Below are 19,900 nucleotides of genomic sequence, written 5' to 3'. Positions count from 1 at the left end.
TTTTGGTTTCTTGGTTTTTTGTTGTTTAGTTGTTTGTTTTGTTGGTTTCTTTTTCCTCAGAATTGTCAATATAATTGTTAACTGAAAGTGAGTAATTTACTCTGTCCCTCATATTTTAAGGGTGATCAAATACTGGAGCAGGTTTCCCAGATAGGTTATGGAGTCTCCATCCAGGTAAAACTCAACTGGACACAGCTGTTTACAACCTGCATTTTGTCAGGAGCTGGACAAGACCTCAGCCATTCCATGATTCTATAAATTGTGTAGTTGACTTGTTGACACTTTTAATTGTAGACCAGCTTTCAAATACCAGTTCAGATATTTCAAATGATAATTGAGATAGGGATAAAAGCTACTCAGTCTTGAATTAAAAAGCACAGAAACTCAAGGAGTTAACATAACATTGCTGACCATATAAAATGTGAGACTAACAATTGAATATATACAATGTGCTGTGCACAGTTTTTTCAGAATGGAAAGACAGTACATAGTACCGGTATGCAAGCTGCCTATTTTTATAGCCTCCTTTGGCATGCTACCTAAGTAAATACTGCTGTATATATTAATTGGGTTAATTATACATTACTACTTTTTATGTTTGAACTCTTGATTGCCTTAGAAACTGCTTTTGTATTAAGCATTCACAGTTCTGATGTGAATGAATTAGTAAAACCTTATAAGAGAGTTTTTGTGTAAAGTTTTAAATGAATCATGGAAATATTAGGTCCTTTACTGGAAAGTTAACATGTTGAAGCTCAGAACAAAAGGAAGGTATTGGGAGTTTTTGAATTATGGACTGATTTTGAAAACTACTGTTGAGTAGTATATATTTTAGTTCTGTGTCTGATATACTCAGGGTTACTGTAGCCAGCTGTTTTATCTCAGTTCTTTAAAAAGGTGGCTGGGCTGGTAAACTAAAGTATGGGCTTGCATTTTGTGCCTTAACTAAGAGTTGTAATCTTTAGTGTTCTGAAAATGTAGATGGTTTAGGCATTGGAACCCTTGATTTTTGACTGTAGGTGCTACTGAAACAGTGCAAGTGGAAAACATATTTCTGATACCATCTCAGTAACAATCCATCTGAACTTGCCCCAGGTGTAAAAGTGATTGGTGATATCATCTCAATAGCAATTTGTTTGTGCTTGCCCCCCGGCTCTTGAAGATTTTAGAACCCTGTCATTAGGCAGTATTCCATGCAGTTGTTGTGAATGCCATGTACATTAAAAGTTTATGATTATGTACTGATTATGGCTATGGAAAAGGTCTGATATGTTGTATATGCCCAAATAATTTTCAGGATGTTAATAAATCACTCTAGATTAATGATTTATGAAAGTTTAAAAAAATCCAAACAAACAACTCAAACACCTTTTGTTGCTTTTGGTAACCTGTACTTTTTACTGCCTTTACTTTCAAACTTCAGAGTTGGGAGAAATAGGGTGGTTGAATTTGTTAGCAGTCTACAGGAAGATTGATTAGATATGCTTTCTATTGATTAGATAGGCTTATGTTGAACCCAGGTAGGAAAATTAGTAAATTACTAGAAAAATGGTAGATGTCAGGATGGGCATGGGAATAAGTTCAGAAGTGCCAGGGATTGTCTTATTATTTTGCATTTTTTATACAATAAAATTTAAATTTCACTGTGCTTTTTATTTTTGTTCATTTTTCCCATGGAACAAGGAACAGAGTCTAACTCTGCATTCTTTTGTGAGTGAATAGTGTGTCCCATTCAGTCTAATGTCACAAAAAATGCTGAAGAACTTCTGTGCTTTTTAACTCCATTTTCATAAAACACATAGCTGAGATAAAGGGACTAATCTTATTCCGAGTGAAGGTAAGTTATGGATAAACAGGAGTATTTCTTGGGTTTTGTGTAATAGTAAAAAAAATTTCATCACACTTATACAAACTTTTCAAATTATTATTTAAAATTAGAGATTATCACCAAACACTATTTTGGAACATATTGAAAGAAAAATTTAAATTGACTATTCATGTGCTTACATATGCAAAATCATCTATGTTCTGCAGATGTCTAAAAGCAGAACCAGATTTTAGAGGAAACCTGCATTATATTCTGATATCAACAGCAACTTAGATCACATTGGTATCACATAAGTATAATGTTTTAGAGCCTCTGCCAATTTAAAAATCAAATTGATGCTAGATTTGTATAGAACAACACATTTGACTGACAGAAAAGGCTGTTATAGATGGATGTGATGTTCTATCCTTGTATAACAAGGGTTTTGACTGACAGTTTAACAATAGTACACTTTCCACCACATATATTCTAAATGATTATTATTACAATACAAAACATTTTTGCTCTTGCTGTATATAGATAACATGTACACTTTTTGTGTAATAACATTCAAGAAGAGAGGGTTTCTTTTATGTCTTAAAGATGATGACAATTAATGAAGGCTCCATCTGACACTTATAACCAATGTCAAGGCTTGCTATTGTGGTGCATGGTAATGTAAAAACTATCAGGGTACTTAGCTCCCGGTGAAGGATCAACATAACTCTTGACACATGCTATATGGTGGATGAAATAAATCTCCTCGGAGAGCAATATAAATATTTCTTGAACTAAAGACTACCCTTTCTGTTTTATAATCCCTCTTTTCAGCTTTGCAGTTCTTTGCATCACTGTAAAATGCATTTTTAATCGAGAAAGTAGCTGTGTAAAATGGTACCTATTAATGCAACAAATATGCTTTCTGTGCTTCGCAGTCAACATTTCTCTGAAGTTAGATTTAAGATTCTTCTTCAGAATAGCCAGAGATAAGAAAGGTACCTGTTCTTCTTATTTGGATCTTGTTCATTTTGGGGAGGCCATCCTTTAATATTTATCCTTTTTATTTTAAAATATTAATTTTGAGTTCTTGGCATTCTTTTGCAGCACTTGATACAGGTGTCTCCTACTTTGTGTCAGTTTTCATAAGAGCAGGGGCAGTACCATGTATCTGTATCTGGATTGTATTTGATGATAATAAGAAGATTAATAAAGTCTAAACTTCTCTGTAAATTTCAGTTTGGTGCGTGCAACTAAGGAAGATGGTATACTTTTTTATGAACCTCCCAACAATGAAAAATAGAGAAAGAATTGAAAGGAAAAAAATGGGGTCATATTGATCAAAACACATCTACCTCTTATCTTTCTGATTACGTAGATAAGGAACATATGATAAATACAAAGATTGCTTTTACAATATAAATTTCTTGTTTAAATTGGCTTACTGTTAAAGATATTTTTCTTAAATGACTTTGTATTTGGTAAGGGAATTAAATACATTATTAAATACATTATTGGTTTCACCTCATTATGTATGATCAGTGGGATCTTGGTATCTCACATTTATTCAACAAGATTTTATTTTTCTGTAGAAGGACAAATTCAGTGTATGTTTTATCGAACAATAGAATTATTTATTGGCTTGGGACAGTGATGATGATATTTCCTGCAAGGCACTAAAAAGATCTTTATAGAATATTTACCCCATTACTGGTGGTGCCATTTCAACTTTTTGTCAGTTTTACATGTAATAGTAGTGCTTCTCTAGCAGTGTTTTATGATTTGAATGAAGGGATAAAAGTAATTGGGATGTAATATATCCAGTTAGAAAACAATCCCTCAGAAAAATTGTTTCTTCAATATAGACTGCTAAGTTTTAAAGTGAAGTCAACTAAAAAAAAATCCATGATGTGGAATTATTTTGATCTTCACATAGCTCATTATGATAACATGGGCATCTGGTAATTAATTTGAGAGAGCACTAATAATAATCATCTAAACAGGGGCCAACTTGTAGAGGTAGTTAAAGGCCATGCTTTGCTGACCACTGGCAATGGTTGAGTTTGCAAACTCAGACTGAGATCCAGTTTCTAAGCAGGATGTGTTATATTGGTACAGAATTGTCCTCTACCTCCTCTCAGCTGGCAACATCTGTTTAAGACAGCTTTTCTTTCCCTGACATCACACCCACTTTACTTTGTGTCCTGATTTTGCTCATTGTCCTTCATGAGTAAATACGGGTCTAAAACTGTCTCATCTTAGTTTCTTCCCCTTCTGAAGATTTTTTTTTCCCCTCTGACCTTTTGTATCATTGTTCCTATAGCAGTTGTCTGTCTAATCTACCTAATTGTCTTTGGTCTTCCCTTGCCTTTTTTATGCTTCTCTCATCTATGAACTCTCAGTACTCAATTAGTGAAGGAACAAAAGGCACAGAAGGAAATGTTCCCTTGCTGTCTCTTCTTGTCTTTGGCATTGTAACAGCCTGGAACAGAGGCAACTACAAAGCGCTAGATTAGCTCCTTCATCTCTAGCTTGGAGAGTACTCAGTAGGGATTTTTTTTAAGAGACTTTTGCTTTTGGAAGGAACTTTCTGCTGAGCATATGCAAAACATAAAGATTCACAGCTTGTCCAAAGGTGGGAGAATTCTTGCAGGATTCATGAAAGCACAGTATTGAGATAAGGCATTATGGGGTTAACTATTTAAAACTTCTGTGTTAAATTGTGATGAGGTTTACTGTTTTAAACAAAACACTTCCTCAGTTTTGATAAGGATAAAGCATTTTCTTTCTACTTCATTTTTAAGTACATGAAACATTTTTCTTGCTGTTCATATGTGTAATTCTTTCCTTTCTTTAATAAAAAAGAGAAGTGTAATTCTCACATGAGCATAGAAACATGCCAAAAAGCAAGGATTTATTATTTGGGGAACTGAAGTATTAGGTTTTAGCATAAGTTAAAGTCTGACGTCTTTAACCGTTTACTGTGCAATGAACACCACTTACAAATATGTCTGCGAGAAACATACACATTCGTCATGTTACCTTATTTTTCTAATTAAAAGGAAAAAATTAATCTTAGCAGAGACATTTCCTCTCAGAATAAAGACCTGATTCTGGAGTCTCATAGATATTTAATTTGCAAGATAGCGTAATGAAAATATGTTAATAGCTTTTTCAACAAGTTAATAGCTTTCAAGTTCATACTAATTAGTTTGTTAAAATATTCTATTCATAAAATACTTTCTTTTTTTCCCCCAGTAAAAGGTTAGAATGTAACACAGTTTTAGAAGGACTATCTTGCCAATAGTAAGGGTAGAATCTGTAGTATCAAAATTATTAGAAAAAATAATTGCAAATGAGTCTTGAAGGAAGATGCCGTAATTGTCATCAAAGATAACTTTCTGACATTTTTACAGTGAAATCTTAGTGAATGTAGGAGTGGATCTTGCAGAGTTAAGTAAGCATGCTTGGGAGCCAAGATAAGAAAGCAGACTTCTCATGGTGTCATGCTTTGTCCCAGGTGTCCTACATTCCTGACTACTTACACTGGCAGCTGTGGGAATAGTGAGTGGTACCCCATTGTCTACCCATCCTTGGTGGCCAGAGCACCATGAAATTAAAGCATACATCTTCACATGGACAAGATAACCCATACCTCTCCTATTCGATATTATTTCTCTGTTGTTAGAATAGGTGTAATACTTTGTTCAATCAAAAATAATTCATTAATTTTCTTTTACCTTTCTTTTTTCTCTTTGGAGGTGGGGGCAGGAAGTGAGTATTGTATATCTCCTCTATCCTGACACTGTAAAATCCAGCTGTTTGCTACCTCTCTCTTCCTTTGGTATCCTAGTAGTACCCTTAGATCTCCTTAGAACTTTCTAAACCAGTACTGCTTATGTCCTTATATATTTACTCTGAAATGCTTTGAATCCTTCTGCGTTTGTTTATATCTTTCTCATGTTTTTTTGAAACTTATCCTTGTAGCACCTCAGCTTCCTTTTGCTTCTGTTGGCTGGGCAAAAGGCATCATATGCTCGTACTTATTCCAAAGAATGCATGTGCTGCATGAGCTGCTGGTTGTTGTCAAAGTGAATAACATCTACTCTCCCTGTTCTACCATCAGTCAGGGAATTAATAGAGATTATTCTCACTTTTCTATCCCCTGGTATTTCCCATTTACTGACTACCACAACGGCTGTAATATCTTTTAGAACTCACATTCTCAAATTTAGTAGAACTAAGTCACTGTATTAAAATTTGGGGTATTACAGTCATAAGGCAAGCTGCAATTGGGGAATCTTACTTGAGGTAATTTACTGTGAACAACCGTAAATTTCTGATAGCTCTTTTGAGAGTTAATAATAAGAAAATGACAAGCAGGTAGACACACACTTATATGAACAACTGATCCTCCCTCTGGCCTGGTCTAATCAGGTCGAGAAGATCCCTAAAACACCTGGACGACAACTTTGTGGTGCAGTTACTAAGATAGCCAATGTGGAGAGAGGCGCTCCTTGATTTGTTGCTTGTTAACAGAGAGGGTCTCGTGAGCAAAGCAGAGATTGGTGGCCATCTTGGCCAGAGTGACCATGCAGTCAAGTTTAAGATCTCTGTTGACAGTAGGAAAAGTGCCAACAAAACTTCAGCCTGGGACATGGAGAGAGTTCAGGCTGCTCAGGAACGTAATTAGTAAGGTCCCCTTGGAAAATGCTTTTGCAGGTGCTGAAGTCCATCTTAAGGGCACAGGACTAGGCAATTCCAAAACGTCAGAAGTCAAGCAGACAAAGCAGAAGGCCAGCTTGGCTAAGCAGGGATCTTCTTCTGGAGATAAGGTAGAAAAGGAAGGCATATACCCTGTGGAAGCAAGGTCAGGTGACATGACAAGAATACATAGCTGTTTGTCACTGTAGGGAGAAAATTGGTGTGGTCAAAACTCAACTGGAGTTGAAGCTGGTCAGAAATGTGGGGGACATTTTTTAAAAACCATTTTTAAAAAATACATTAATGACAAAAGTCAGTGCAGAAATTACATGGGCACATTAGAGAATGAGGATGGTTACCCCACAAACAGGGATATAGACAAGGTGGAGATGTTTATTGCTTTATTTTCCTCTGTCTTCAACACCAGTGATGGACTAAAAGCGTCCCAGTACCCTGAACTGGAGGACCATGAGTATGAGAAGGATAAACTCCAAGTTGACCCTGAAACTGTAAGTGATCTGCTGTTCTAGCTGGATCCCTGTAAATCTATAGGGCATGATGGGGATTTATCTGACAATAGCTAAAGAGCTGGCTGATGTCATCATGAGGCCTCTCTTGAAGATTTTTGAATGGTCTTAGGAATCTGGAAAGGTTCCAGTTGACTGGAAGCTGGTCAACATTGTCCCAGTTTTCAAAAAGGGCAAGAAGAATGATCCTAGAAATGACAGGCTTCTTAGCCTGAAGACTCATTTCAGTGCCTGGGAAGATTATGCAGAAGATTTTTCTGGCAGGTATTGCACAACACCCAAAAGACAGACAATGCAGTCATTGGTCACAGCCAGCATGGGTTCATAAGGGGAAGGTCCTTCTTTTCAAATCTGCTTTCCTTTTATGACAAGGTAACCCACCCAGCTGAACAAGGGAAGCCAACCAATGTAATCTTTTTTGATTTATGTAAAGTTTTTGATACCATCTCTCAGGATCCTTCTGGATGAAATGTCTTGCCCACAACTGGATAAGCACATCATGGGATTGGTGAGCAGCTGGCTCATGAGTCAGGCACAAAGGGTTGTAGTGAATGGGATGACATCAGACTGACCTGTCACTGCAGGGGTTCTGCAGGGCTCCAGCCTCAGCCCTGTGCTCTTCCAAATCTTCACAAATGATTCAGACACAGGACTGGAAGAGAAGCATAGCAAGTTCACAGATGATCTGAAACTGGGAGGAGCTGTTGACCCCCTTGAAGCCAGGGAGGCTCTGCAAAGAGACCTTGACAAATCAGAGGGCTGGGCAATCACCAACTGTATGAAATTCAACAAGGGAAAGGGCTGGATTCTGCACATGGGATGGGGCAACCCTGGATGAATGTGCAGACTGGGGAATGAGAGGCTGGAGAGCAGTGCTGTGGAAAGAGAATCTGGTGGTGCTGGCTGTTGACAAGTCGAATCTGAGTCAGCAGTGCCCTGGCAGCCAGGAGGGCCAAGCCTGTCCTGGGGGACATCAGGGACAGCATTGCCAGTGGGGCAAGGGAGGGGATTGTCCCACTCTGCTCCGCACTGGGGCAGCCTCATCTCTAGTGCTGGGGGCAGTTTTGGGCACCACAATATAAAAAAAATACATTAAGCTATTATAGAGAGTGTCCAAAGGGAGGCAATAAAAATGGTGAAGTGCCTTGAGGGGAAGCCAGATGAGAAGCAGCATTTGAGGTCCTGTCTTTCTTATATTTTAAATTAGTGGTTCTTCTTTCTTATGTAACAACTGTTATACTTCCTAATTATGCAATTAACTGTCCTCATTTGGGGAAAAAAAAGTTTAAGACTTACATTTGGTTCAAAGTTTCTAGGAATATGAAGTTCTGGTCAACTTGTGAATTTTCTTGTTAAAATTGAAGCTTTTTGTTCATTCAGACTTCTCTCAAATTGCCTGCTTTATTGTGGCTAATGTAACTTTTCTGAAAACTCCTCTGTCTGAACAGAGTGTCTCATTTTTACATTGGTTATAATTGGCTAGGTCACTTTGCTTTTATAATTTTATCCTGATAGTATTTTTAGTTTGTTCCAGAAAATAATTTCATGGTTCCATACCTTTTCAGAAATATTTTTTTTTCTGTTGGTCATTATAAGGTTTCAGCATTTTTTCAGTCATTTAGTCTTCAAGCCTAACTCTATGTCGTTATTAGCTTCATGGAAATCTGGTTTGGTCAAACACAATACTGTTTTAGCTCACTTGTAGGAAATTTATAAAATCCTATTAGGTATAGGACCTTGAGTTTTAAAATACTGATATAATAATTATTCATTATATACTGGAAACTATGTTGGTTCTTTGCAAAGGAGACAAAATTCCGTTCACATGGGGAAAAGGATGGAGGTGTAGAAAATGATAAATATTGTATTTTCACTGTGAGTTAGAAAAATAATTTGACTTCTTCCAGTCTTGGTAGCAGTCATGAGTTTATGGAAGGAGTTGAATGAAGCAAAGAAGTTTGTATAGCAAACAGGGTTAGAATTGTACAAGGAGCTAAAATTTGTCTTGGTAACCATCCAAAAGCTATACCCTAACGGAAACCACGTTGTTAGTGTGTTACAGAACCTTTAACCTGTAGTTCAGTCTAAACTGTTAATAAAAGTATGAAACCTTGCCCTTTTCCTCAGCTGTTCCTTGGGGCTACATTTGAAATATTTTCATTTTGTTTAGTTGGGTTTTTTTTCAGTACATATTAGCTTACATAGTCATGCTTATTATGACAATTAGGAAGAAAGGAGTGATGAAATAATGTTGAGAGATTAGAATGAATGAGAATATTAAATCATGGTAAATGCCAAAATCTTAAATGGCTTTTAAAAATATTTTTTCTTTTGTTTTGAATTTGTTTGTGAGTAAGAATATTTCAGGTCTGTATTAATAACCGAAATGATCAAAATATTTTTTTTTGCTTCAAACAGCTGAGTATTTTGCAAGAACAGTATGATGAAATTGCTCTGTCCAGTGATTTTTTTTTACACTAGATAACTAATGTAAGATCATTTTCCCAGCTTTATGGTTGCTTGTTATTCTGTCTTTCTGCTTCTGTGTTTGATATATATGTTTTGCTCATACATTTCTCCATAAGCTTAGGTTTACTGTTTCTCAAAAATATTTGTTAAATTGGTTTAATGTTATCACTATGACTGAGATAAATTAGAATGCTAATTTGTCTAAAGAAGTTTATGAAGAGAGTTCAGTAAAACAGCGACGTAGAGGAGGTTTCTGGGGGTAGGGTCTTTCATCTGTAGAAAGCTGAGTGGTTTGATGCATGTTAGGTGAAGTTAGGCAGATTTAGATAAGAATTTTATTCTCAGGGTAATTAACCAGTGGAACAAGTGGTTTAGGAATATGATAGGCTCTTTAGCATCTGAAATATTTTAAATAGGAATTGGAAATCATTCAGTATAATAAACAATTTCTTTAGCAGGATTTTATAGATTTAATTTGGAATCATATAATTATGTTGTCTGCATTATTCAGGAGGTCAGCATAGATGGTCATGATGATTTTGATAGCCTTAGGTTCTCTAAATTTACAATTTGACCTCTTACCTATGTAAGAAAGAGCAAAATAATTATCAAGGCAAGTAAAGGAAAAGCACAGTAGACCTGAACATGAATGATACTGTGTCGGAAGACCTGCCATTCATTTCTTAGATAGCTGCTCAGAATGATGTTCCATAGGTATGGCACTCAGCTAATGGGAAGAAGATACTGAAAATAGGACATGCAAGGGGATTTTGAAAGCATATCTGCAACTTGCAATGCAAGCCTATTCACAGTCTGCTACTAATGAAGTTATTAGGAGTGAAACTACTGCTTCTATATATTATTTTAATATGGCATGTAAATATATTAGCTGATGATGTAGTGTTAATTTGGCTGTCTCTCATGTGAACATTGTGTTGCATGGCCTTACTGTGCCCTTGGAGTTGCAGTTGACTTTCTTGGAAGGATTTTATTTTTTAGGAATTTCTCCTTTTCCTGCAAGGAAAAAACATCAATTAAATGTATCATGCATTTTGTTTTATTTTGGAGCAACTATAGCACTTTTCTTGGGAATTCTTGCTTTTAACTAGTTAGTTAGTTTAGTTTTATAATGGATTTTGTGCATTTGTGTTGTCTCTGACAAATTAATTTTTACTGCCAGTCAAGTCAATAAAAAAGAGTACCAGCTGATATGCTAACATCCTAATATGACTCTGCCTCTCATATTTTGACTTATGTGCGCTTTGTAGATGTATAGACTACCAGTGTAGTTAATCATATCTGGTTTATCTTTTTAGAGGTAAAAGGTTTGTAAGAATGGAAGGTGAGAATGTAAGGTGACCACTCCCAGCATCCCTTTAGCTCCTTTAATATGTCTTTCTTCAATAAGAAAGCAAAGTACCTGAGCTGCAGGTAGAAAGACACTTGCTTCATTCTTCTTTTACAGTCTGAGCATGTCTGCTTTTATCAGGGCATTCACATGGTGTAGTAAAACCTTTCCCTTTTTTCCTGTGGATAACTATCCAAAAATGATCACCTTACTGAAAGATGGGAAACCTGGTCTGTAAGTTCAGAGTGCATCAACAAGAATGTAGGATGGGAGTGTGGAGTAAGGGAAAAGAAGTTGGTGCTAAGTTCTGGTGTCATTGAAAAGTGTTTCATTGTCATCCTCACTTATTCTTCTATGCCGGGAAAGAGAGAAATGCTCCTGTCCTCCTTGGGAGTTGCTTTATTCTCCTGAAATGGAAGGCACTCTCATTAGAGATGAGAAGCAGCCATTTGAACCCTGGAAGAAGAAGCAGCTGTAAGTTGCAAGAAGCAGCATTTTTTCAAACAATGACTTCCTCCTCATGGGGAGGCAGCAAGTCTATAGTCAGCCAGGTCTTGCAGCTTCTCAACAATGTTTACACATTCAGGAAAATGTGAAATGGGATAATAGATGTTTTTAGAAAAGTCTCAAAAAAAAAATAGAAAACAGTCTTGACTTGAATTTGCATAAGGGTACCAATGCTTACCTCTACCTCATTTAATTGTAGTGTGGCTACCTCAAATAAAATATTCAAAATGAAGAGGTAAGAACACAGGAATCTCTAAAACTAACTGAAATACCATAAACAGGCAAATTGTTCTCCATCTGAAGCAATTTTCATTGTGCTTATAAATTACTAGATAGAGTATGCTATCCAAGAGCCATATCATTTGTTAGAGTTTTCTTTAGCCCTAGTTGTGTGTTGTGTAAATTTTAGCTGAACTGACAAGTAGTGTATCACTCCTGGGCATGTCTGATGTTTCTACCCTGAGACCATTTTCTAGAATTATAGGAGGTAGCTTTGCCAGCTATCCTGGTGGAGTGATGGATTTACAAAGGCAATACCCTGCATAAGCAAACAGCTTGTCCATTTCAGCCCTGAAGTCTAGAAAAACTTAAAATGTAAAAAAATGTTGAAAAAAATTAAAAATGGAAACATTCTTTTAGGTCCCTTCATTTAAAGGACAAGTAGCTTAAAAACTTGTATGTAAAAAAATAATTCAAACTTTAAATGCATTTTAAATTTGCCACTTAACTTATGTAAATAACGTATATATCCATCATCTATGTATCTGTTATTTCTGTGATTTATACTTGGAATTCAGTATATATAAATGAGATACCATAAGAGATTGTCTTCCTTTCTATGAAGAAAAATCAAGAGTGGAAAATATGGTACTATACAAAATGGTATTTTTATTCTTCGTTGTCAAACCAAGACATGGCTAGTTTATTTATTTTCATGTTTGGTTTTAACATGGCAACATTTGTTGTTCTTCCTAATATGTTAAAACTAAGATAATTTTCATCCTTGTGCTTACAAAACTGCAGACTTTCTGCTACATGTTGCTATGTGTTGTGAGTAGGTTTTTTTTTGTTTGTTTTCTGTATCTTTTGTAAGCCATGATTGCCATATTGCATGGTGCTTCTTGCAGAAGGTTTCCTGGAACACATAATTAACATAATGCAGTAATTTGGAATAAATGCTGTTAAAAATCAAGATAACATCCCAGTTATTTTGCTTTCTTTTAACCTTCACAGGTGGTAAATAGAAAAAGAAAATTAAATAGTTAATTTTGGGTTTTCGTTTTTATTCTGTTTTAGTCTATTCTGTATTTTTATAGCAATTGGGTTTAGTAAACTATTTTTTTTTGATGTAGATTATAATAGCTTTTCTTCCTGTATTGCTTTTTTTAAAGACAATCTCAAGATTTATTTTAGGATTTCTAGTTTTTTCTCTATTTCAGACAAGGTACTGCACATAACCTCATTGTGTACCTCTTTTGTAAATTTTTTAATATGAACTTGAGATTTTGTTCAGTATTTTTTCACTTGTCACACATATTTTTGATACATTTTTTAAAATGGTGTTTTTAAGCTTCCAAAGGGAATTAGAAAATATTTTTTTCCATTTTGCTTAGATATAAATAATAAATGTGTAATTAAATTTAATATTTTAGCTTTGCAGTTAAATATGCAGCACTGTTTAGAAAACATAGGTTTTTGATTTTGCTTTACACAGTATGAAAAGAGTATGTAACATTAATTTATAATAGCAATGGAAAAAAAAAGTGTCTTGAGATGAGACAGTAAGTTTAGATTAGATATTAGGAAGAAATTCTCTGCTGTGTGGGTGGTGAGGTCAAGGCCAGGCTGGATGGGGCTTGCCGCAGCCTGGTCTTGTGGAAGGTGTCATTGCCCATGGCAGGGGATTTGGAGCTATATTATCTTGAAGGTCCCTTCCAACTTTCAGAGAGTGAAATGTTTTGATTTAGGGCTTAAACACTTTTATGAGGGTTTTCCCTATTATAGCAAAATTGTGTAACGAAGCTGCCCCTTGGAAGTGCAACCCGAATGGGCCTCCTGACTGAAACCCGGAAAATTGTGAGTCAAACTGCCTAAGGCTATTCAAGTTAAAAGAAGAACTATTGTTCAAAGCACCTCAGTTCTGGAAGGTAATAGATAAGGCTGAGAGAGCACTGCAAGAGCCAAGCCCAGCTTCTGGGTGGAAGCCATAGCTCCAGACTTATCCATTGCCAGGTTTGCAGACTCCCCCCCAGCCCAGGACAGTGGAGGAGAGGTTTTGGGTGTGTGAAGTAGCCTCTGGTGAGAGGCAGCGAACGCCCATCCTCCCTTACACAAACAGTCTCAGCTGCAGGGCCCCGCACCATGGGAAAGGCACGAGTGGCAGGTCAGGGGGTGTCATGGTCTATTCAAGGCCCCCAAAAAGGTGCCTCAGACCCTGTGCCAGAGCACTGCACATGACGCAAAATGATGCAACTGACTTGAAGTCTTGTAAGAGTGTCAAATTTGCACCCCCTCAGGGGAGGTACCTGGGCATTCCCACCTGGCCCAAATGTATATTAATCCATTGAATTCTGTATTTTTTGGTGGGGAACCATCACCACTAAGAAGAGCAGATGATGGGAATCAACAAGACATTATTGGGACCCATGGAGTGCTGGTATGTTTCTAATTAATCTGTCTTCCTGTCCTCCCATCCTCCCTTCTTCCCTTCCCTCCCCTTCCTTCCTTCATTCCCTCCTGCCCCTTCCTTCCTTCCTTAAAAAAAAATATCAAATTTTTAATGTCAACATTTAACCTTGTTTGGTTTTAATCTTGTTTCATGGAATATTCAAACCTAAGGATTCTATCCATAATCCATAGAGAGCTCACTTTGCTCCTCTATGATTAGACTGGATCATAACGCTGCCCAACCCAAACAATTCTGGGATTCCCCTGATTCAATGGAAATATCCTTATTTTAAAAATGTGCAATTTAGACCAGATACAATGCAGATTATGAATATACAGGAAAATGTTATATCCTACATTTATAACTATTACATGTCTCTATGGGTCTGTGTATGGATATTTTTATTCTGGAATAAACATGGCCACAGATAAACTTCTAGTGATATAAATTCATAATTATATTATATAAACAATTTGAGGTACCTGCACCATGTGCAAACTCCCATACACTGTGCCAGGAAGGAATTCAAGTTGGTTATGCTAATGAATTAATTGTCCCTGTGTGAATATAAAAAGAAGCAAAGTCAAAAACAATGTAAAAAGCATGTTAACATTGCTATAAAAAGTGAAAACCATCAAGTGTTTTTTTAATTTTATGTGCTTTGCAAAGAAGCAATGAATTTATTACTTGATAGTACAGTACTTAATTGAATATTTGGAAAACTTTTCAAAGTAAAGCTTTCATATTTAGAAAACCAAAAGCAGTCAAATCTATATATTTAATCTGTTATTAAATAAAATGTAGTTTAAAACAAGTAAAATTCTAACGTTAAGATGTTCTACATATGGCATGTTCCTTATGATGAACAACAAAATATAACAGGGCCCTTAAAAATTTAAAGCCCCACCTCTGGTAAAAAGCAAGGTGTGATTCTGCTGGTTCTCTCAGTGCTGTAAACCTCCCTCTCTGTGTTCAGGGATAGAAATATGAGTCTTTCTCACACTTTGCAAACTCATGCTCAGAAACACATTCATTTGTAAATGTGGAACCTGATGTATTTCTCCATTAAGAAAACAGAATAGCCATCCTTGATCAAAGAGCGCTTTTTCTGATTTTTCCCAATTTAAGTAATACTGCAGATTATGGAGTCATAGAAGAGAATTTCGGGGGTAAAGTCTGTAATAATGAATGTCCTCCCTCTTCTTGCTGCTGCTTGCAGTATGTAAATAGGATTTATAAACATAGCCAAGATTGAGTGATGAGAATAAGGCAGAGGTAGATACTGCTTAGATTATTATTGTAGCTGAAAGAAACTGTCATCAATGTAGAGCTTGAGACAATGGGGTTGAGATTTTACAGAACTATTTTTCATCAGTTTCTGAGATGCACAGTAGTTTGCAACAGGATTTAACAATGCTGATTTCACAAATCCAAGTCATACTAAAAACGCAGAACACTGAGGTGAGCTGCAAACCATTTACCAGCTGTTTGTATTCCCCTAATGGTACCCTGTTACACTGTATGCACTAACACAGCTTGAGAACTGCTGGTGGGAGAGAAATTACATGGTTGGGCCTCAGAATTGTATTTTATTCCTCGTTGTTGATCTTGCTATGGACATTTTCATTCCTAAGTAGCATCTGCTCTGCTAGTCTTAAATGATGAGTAAAGAAAGTGGGAGCTTTGGAACCAAACCATTTGGCACTGTACTTATGTGGGGATTGCTTAATGTGTGGATTGAGGACATGAGACAATTGCAGAGTAATAGACATTACAGATGGAAAGAGACCTGTTAGGTCATCCAGTCTGTCTCCTTACAAATTCTGGACTATTCCCTACAGGACATTTTCCAACATTTTGTTCAGTTTGGTTTTAAATATCCTAAATGATGGAGATTCCACTACTTCCCCTGGGATGCTTTTGTGCTGCTTTGCTGGTTTTATTGCCAGTGTTTCATGATACTCAGACAGTCTTTTCTCTACTTTTAAAAAATTACAATTATTATTGTTACTCCTTTTAAAAGTAATTTCAAATTATTTAATAAAGATAAAAATCAGTCATATAAATAAATATATGTGCAATCGTTAGTATCCCAGTGGCTGCTTTGATGTCACTTAATCTGCTGTAGTGAAATTTTATTTTAAATTTTCAAATATTTTTCTTTACATCAATATTGCTGACTCTCTAACCACTTCCATTGACCTTCTCAGTACACTTATTTACTTACACTTACTTAATCAGTGTGTGTGTGAACACACCTTCCAAGTGAATTTATATGATTTCCTGGTTGCCAAATGAAATGTTAGGAAATCTTTTGGGTGCATTGGTATGGACCTAAGATTAGGGTTTCTATGTTATTTCAAGGATTTGCAGTGACAGTGCAACGGAGGGAAGAAGGAGTAGATCATGTGTGTACATTGGTGGTATTCCTCTGTAACAGCAATGTGGAAGTAACTCCTGCATGCAGAAATGACTTGTTGCTGAATAATCTTTACAATTATAACATTAGATGCAGGTTGTCACTGTTACAGACTTACAAACTGATTTTGTGGCATAAATTTGGAGGTCAAATATTTCCTGATAGCTCTTTTTCCATACTTTTTTTGTAATGCCAGTGTCAAGCATGATAATTCTTGAGGGAGAGTAGCTGTGTTTTGTTTTCAGATTCTGTACAGACATTAATTCCCACATGTGTTCATTATCTGGGAAGGTGATTAATTCATTAAGCTCCATTAGCAGTTTGAACAGTTGCTTTTAGATACTGTTGACAGTACATTAAGAACAGATACATTAAGAACTGTAAGATGTTTTGGCGTGAGGCATCACTGGAGAGTAGTGGTCAGGCAAAATTGAGACTTATCAAGCCTTTTTGTAGAAGTCACAAGAAAGAATGTATCTTCCTTTATTGCCAATCTGTTAAAACTAGAAAATCCTGGCATTTAATTTCTGAAAATAAAAAAGACTGGAGGAATGAAGAATCCAACTCCTTCATCACATTTTATATTCTGTTCTTGCAAAACTGTTTTCCAGAGTCTCCTCTGAAAGGAAGGTGTTCCTTTGTAAACTAATTGTTTATTCATGCAGTTTGGCATTAGTTTGTCATGTTTCTTTCTGTTTCCAAATATGTTTGCATTTTGCCTTAGTCAAGTTTGAGTTCCATGCGATGACTTCATATTTGAATGCACTACAGCTGCTCCAGTGATGCTTTCTTATCTATTTTGTCTTCCAAAAACCATCATCCTAATTTTCTTGTTGATGACATATATTCAGTTATTATTCCTAACTATATAAAGTTCTGGACCAAGCCTTCATGTTCTCCCTTTAAATTTCTGTTGTGACTATTACTGACTTCATTTTATTTAGCTGTCTGATCTCAAACCCACTCAAAACCTGCAAGTTATAATGTGTTATTTGAAGCAGACTCACTTTGTGGTGTATTATATGTGCCAGAAATACACAATAGAATATGTAAAAAGAAATTAAAAGTCTAGGTCATGTGACTCTTGTTTGAAAGATAATAAAACCAAAGCAAACCCAAGAAACCTCACAAAATAAACACCAAACCAAAACCTGAAAATTAAACAAGACAAAACAAAACAACAACAACAAAAAACCAAACAAAAACCCAAACACAACCAAGCAAGCCCAAAAAACAAACAAACAAACACCCCACCATCAAGAAACCAACCACCCTTAAAATTCTAAGGTAAAACTTACAGAGGTGTGAATTAACTTGCCACCAACAGTTTCTGTGAACAGCTCGGACATGAGTAAAAGGGCCAGAGTGACACATTTTGTGAGAGCTGCCCTCAAATAAATGTCTTAAGCTGGGAGGAAAGTTTTCAAAAAAATGAGAAAACTGAGCTTTTCACTTCTTTGACCAGTGACAGGAGAGCATGAAGTTGAGTGGGGGGAGGCTTAAGTTAGGTATCAGGAGGATGTTTTTCATCCAGAGGGTGACTGAACACTGAAAGAGATTCCCCAGAGAAGCGGTCACAGTATCAAGTCTGACAGAGTTCAAGAAGTGTTTGGACAATGCTCTAAAGCACAAGGTGTGGCCCTTGTATAGGGCCTGAGATGGGACTCAGCGATTGATCCTTGAGGGTCCCTTCCAGCCCTGCATATTCTGTAACTCTGAGTATGATGCATTACTTTCTTATACTACAAGCTTTAAAAATTCTTTCAAGATGCAACAGTCATGGCTGTCAGTCCTGCTTTGTGCTAGGTTTGCAGTTTTTCTTTGCAATTTTGCCTTTTCCTCTTAGGACTCTCTAGCTTCTCACATCCACTCTGTGTTCCTTCCAAGTGAACTGCAAGCTGCCAGATTCAAATGTCAGGCATTTGCCGCAAGACCTCTCTGTCTGTCAGTTCTTATTTAATGGGGTAGCATTACTAGCTATAATAATCCTTTTAGTCCTTAATTATGCTCGAGTGGAATTCTGTCTCAATGTTCCATGTCATGATGGACCTGATTTGTGGTCCTGCATGAACTATGATCCATCTTTATGGTGGTCTTGTGCTTTATCTGGGGCTTGAGCTGGTTCTATATCTTTCCAATTTAACACAGTCATGTAAGTGTGGAATAGCAATGCCCAGTGCAAAATATTTGTGTCACGTGTGTGGATTCTTCATCTGCAGCCACAGGTCTGCTATAAACAGCAGGACTATTTTCTGTAACAATAAGGAAAGCAATTTCTGGGTGTAATTTCATAGTTAGCTTAAAATATTGCTTGCTGTCCTTCCCATCTACACGGTAATACAGAGCACCTTTCTTTTCAGGCTAAAGGTCCAGGAAAATGAAAATCAATATTGTTCATGTGGACACAAGGTGGCTGCTGTCTCACAAGGACTTTCTGCTGCATCGCAAGAACATGAGCATTGTGAGTTTTTTTAAGGCAGCCCATTTTTGATTGGTTTAATCTGCCATGAACATATTCTCAGTATGCCCCCTCCTACAGAGTTTATCCTTTTTGATTTTGAGAAAAACACCCAACCACCCAACTAGCTATTAATTGCTGCAGGTGCCTCTGAATTAATGTTATTGTTTGCTTTGTTTAATATTTGGTTGCAGATTACATTCAACCATGTCCTCACAATTCTTCTGTGCCCCATTTAGACATGGGATGAAAACACTAATTATAAATTATAATTGCAAGGCAAGTAAAACCAAGTATTTTATATGTTTTTGATGCTCCTCAAATACATTAAGATTTGGGAAACTTATATGTGTTTGCTTTCCATAATACAATCGGAAGTCTTTGGCCCATGGAGCTAATATCCCTGACTGCATACATCAGCAAATACAAGGCTTTTAGATGCTGTGGTTGTTGGGGCTCTGAGAGGGATTCCTTGATTAAAAAAAAAAATCGATTTCTATGGCAATCACAGTCTCCATTCTTGGTATCAGGCACCTAAAATCTGTAGGCAGGGAACCTACTCGTTGTTACACATGCCAAAATACTGCCCCACATACTTGTGCCCTTCCTCCCCACCTCGGCTAATATATATCCAGCACCCTTTGGATATTGTCTTTTTACTTCATCTGAATTGAGGGCCAGAGGAAGAGAAAAGCTTCAAAGTGTTTACTGAAGTATATATATATATATATATATATATAACCTTTTCAGTCTAATGGGAAAGTGTGAAATAGTGTGAAATAACCTGGAATTCTGGTTGCAACTCGAAGTCCCCACCCTGGAGACTGAAATGTACTTGAGCTGGTCCCTCAACTCCATCCTTATAACCTACATTGAGTACCAAAATTCTCAGGTATGTGGTGTGCTATTTACATAACTTAGATTTTTATATCCTTTTAAAAAATTGGTTATTAAGAACAGAAAATGCCAAAAAGAGAGATTTTGTATATATTTCCA

Source organism: Passer montanus, unplaced genomic scaffold (genome assembly GCF_014805655.1).
Source record: "Passer montanus isolate IOZ18808 unplaced genomic scaffold, ASM1480565v1 scaffold16, whole genome shotgun sequence".
Taxonomy (NCBI): domain Eukaryota; kingdom Metazoa; phylum Chordata; class Aves; order Passeriformes; family Passeridae; genus Passer; species Passer montanus.
This window is presented reverse-complemented; position numbering follows the sequence as displayed.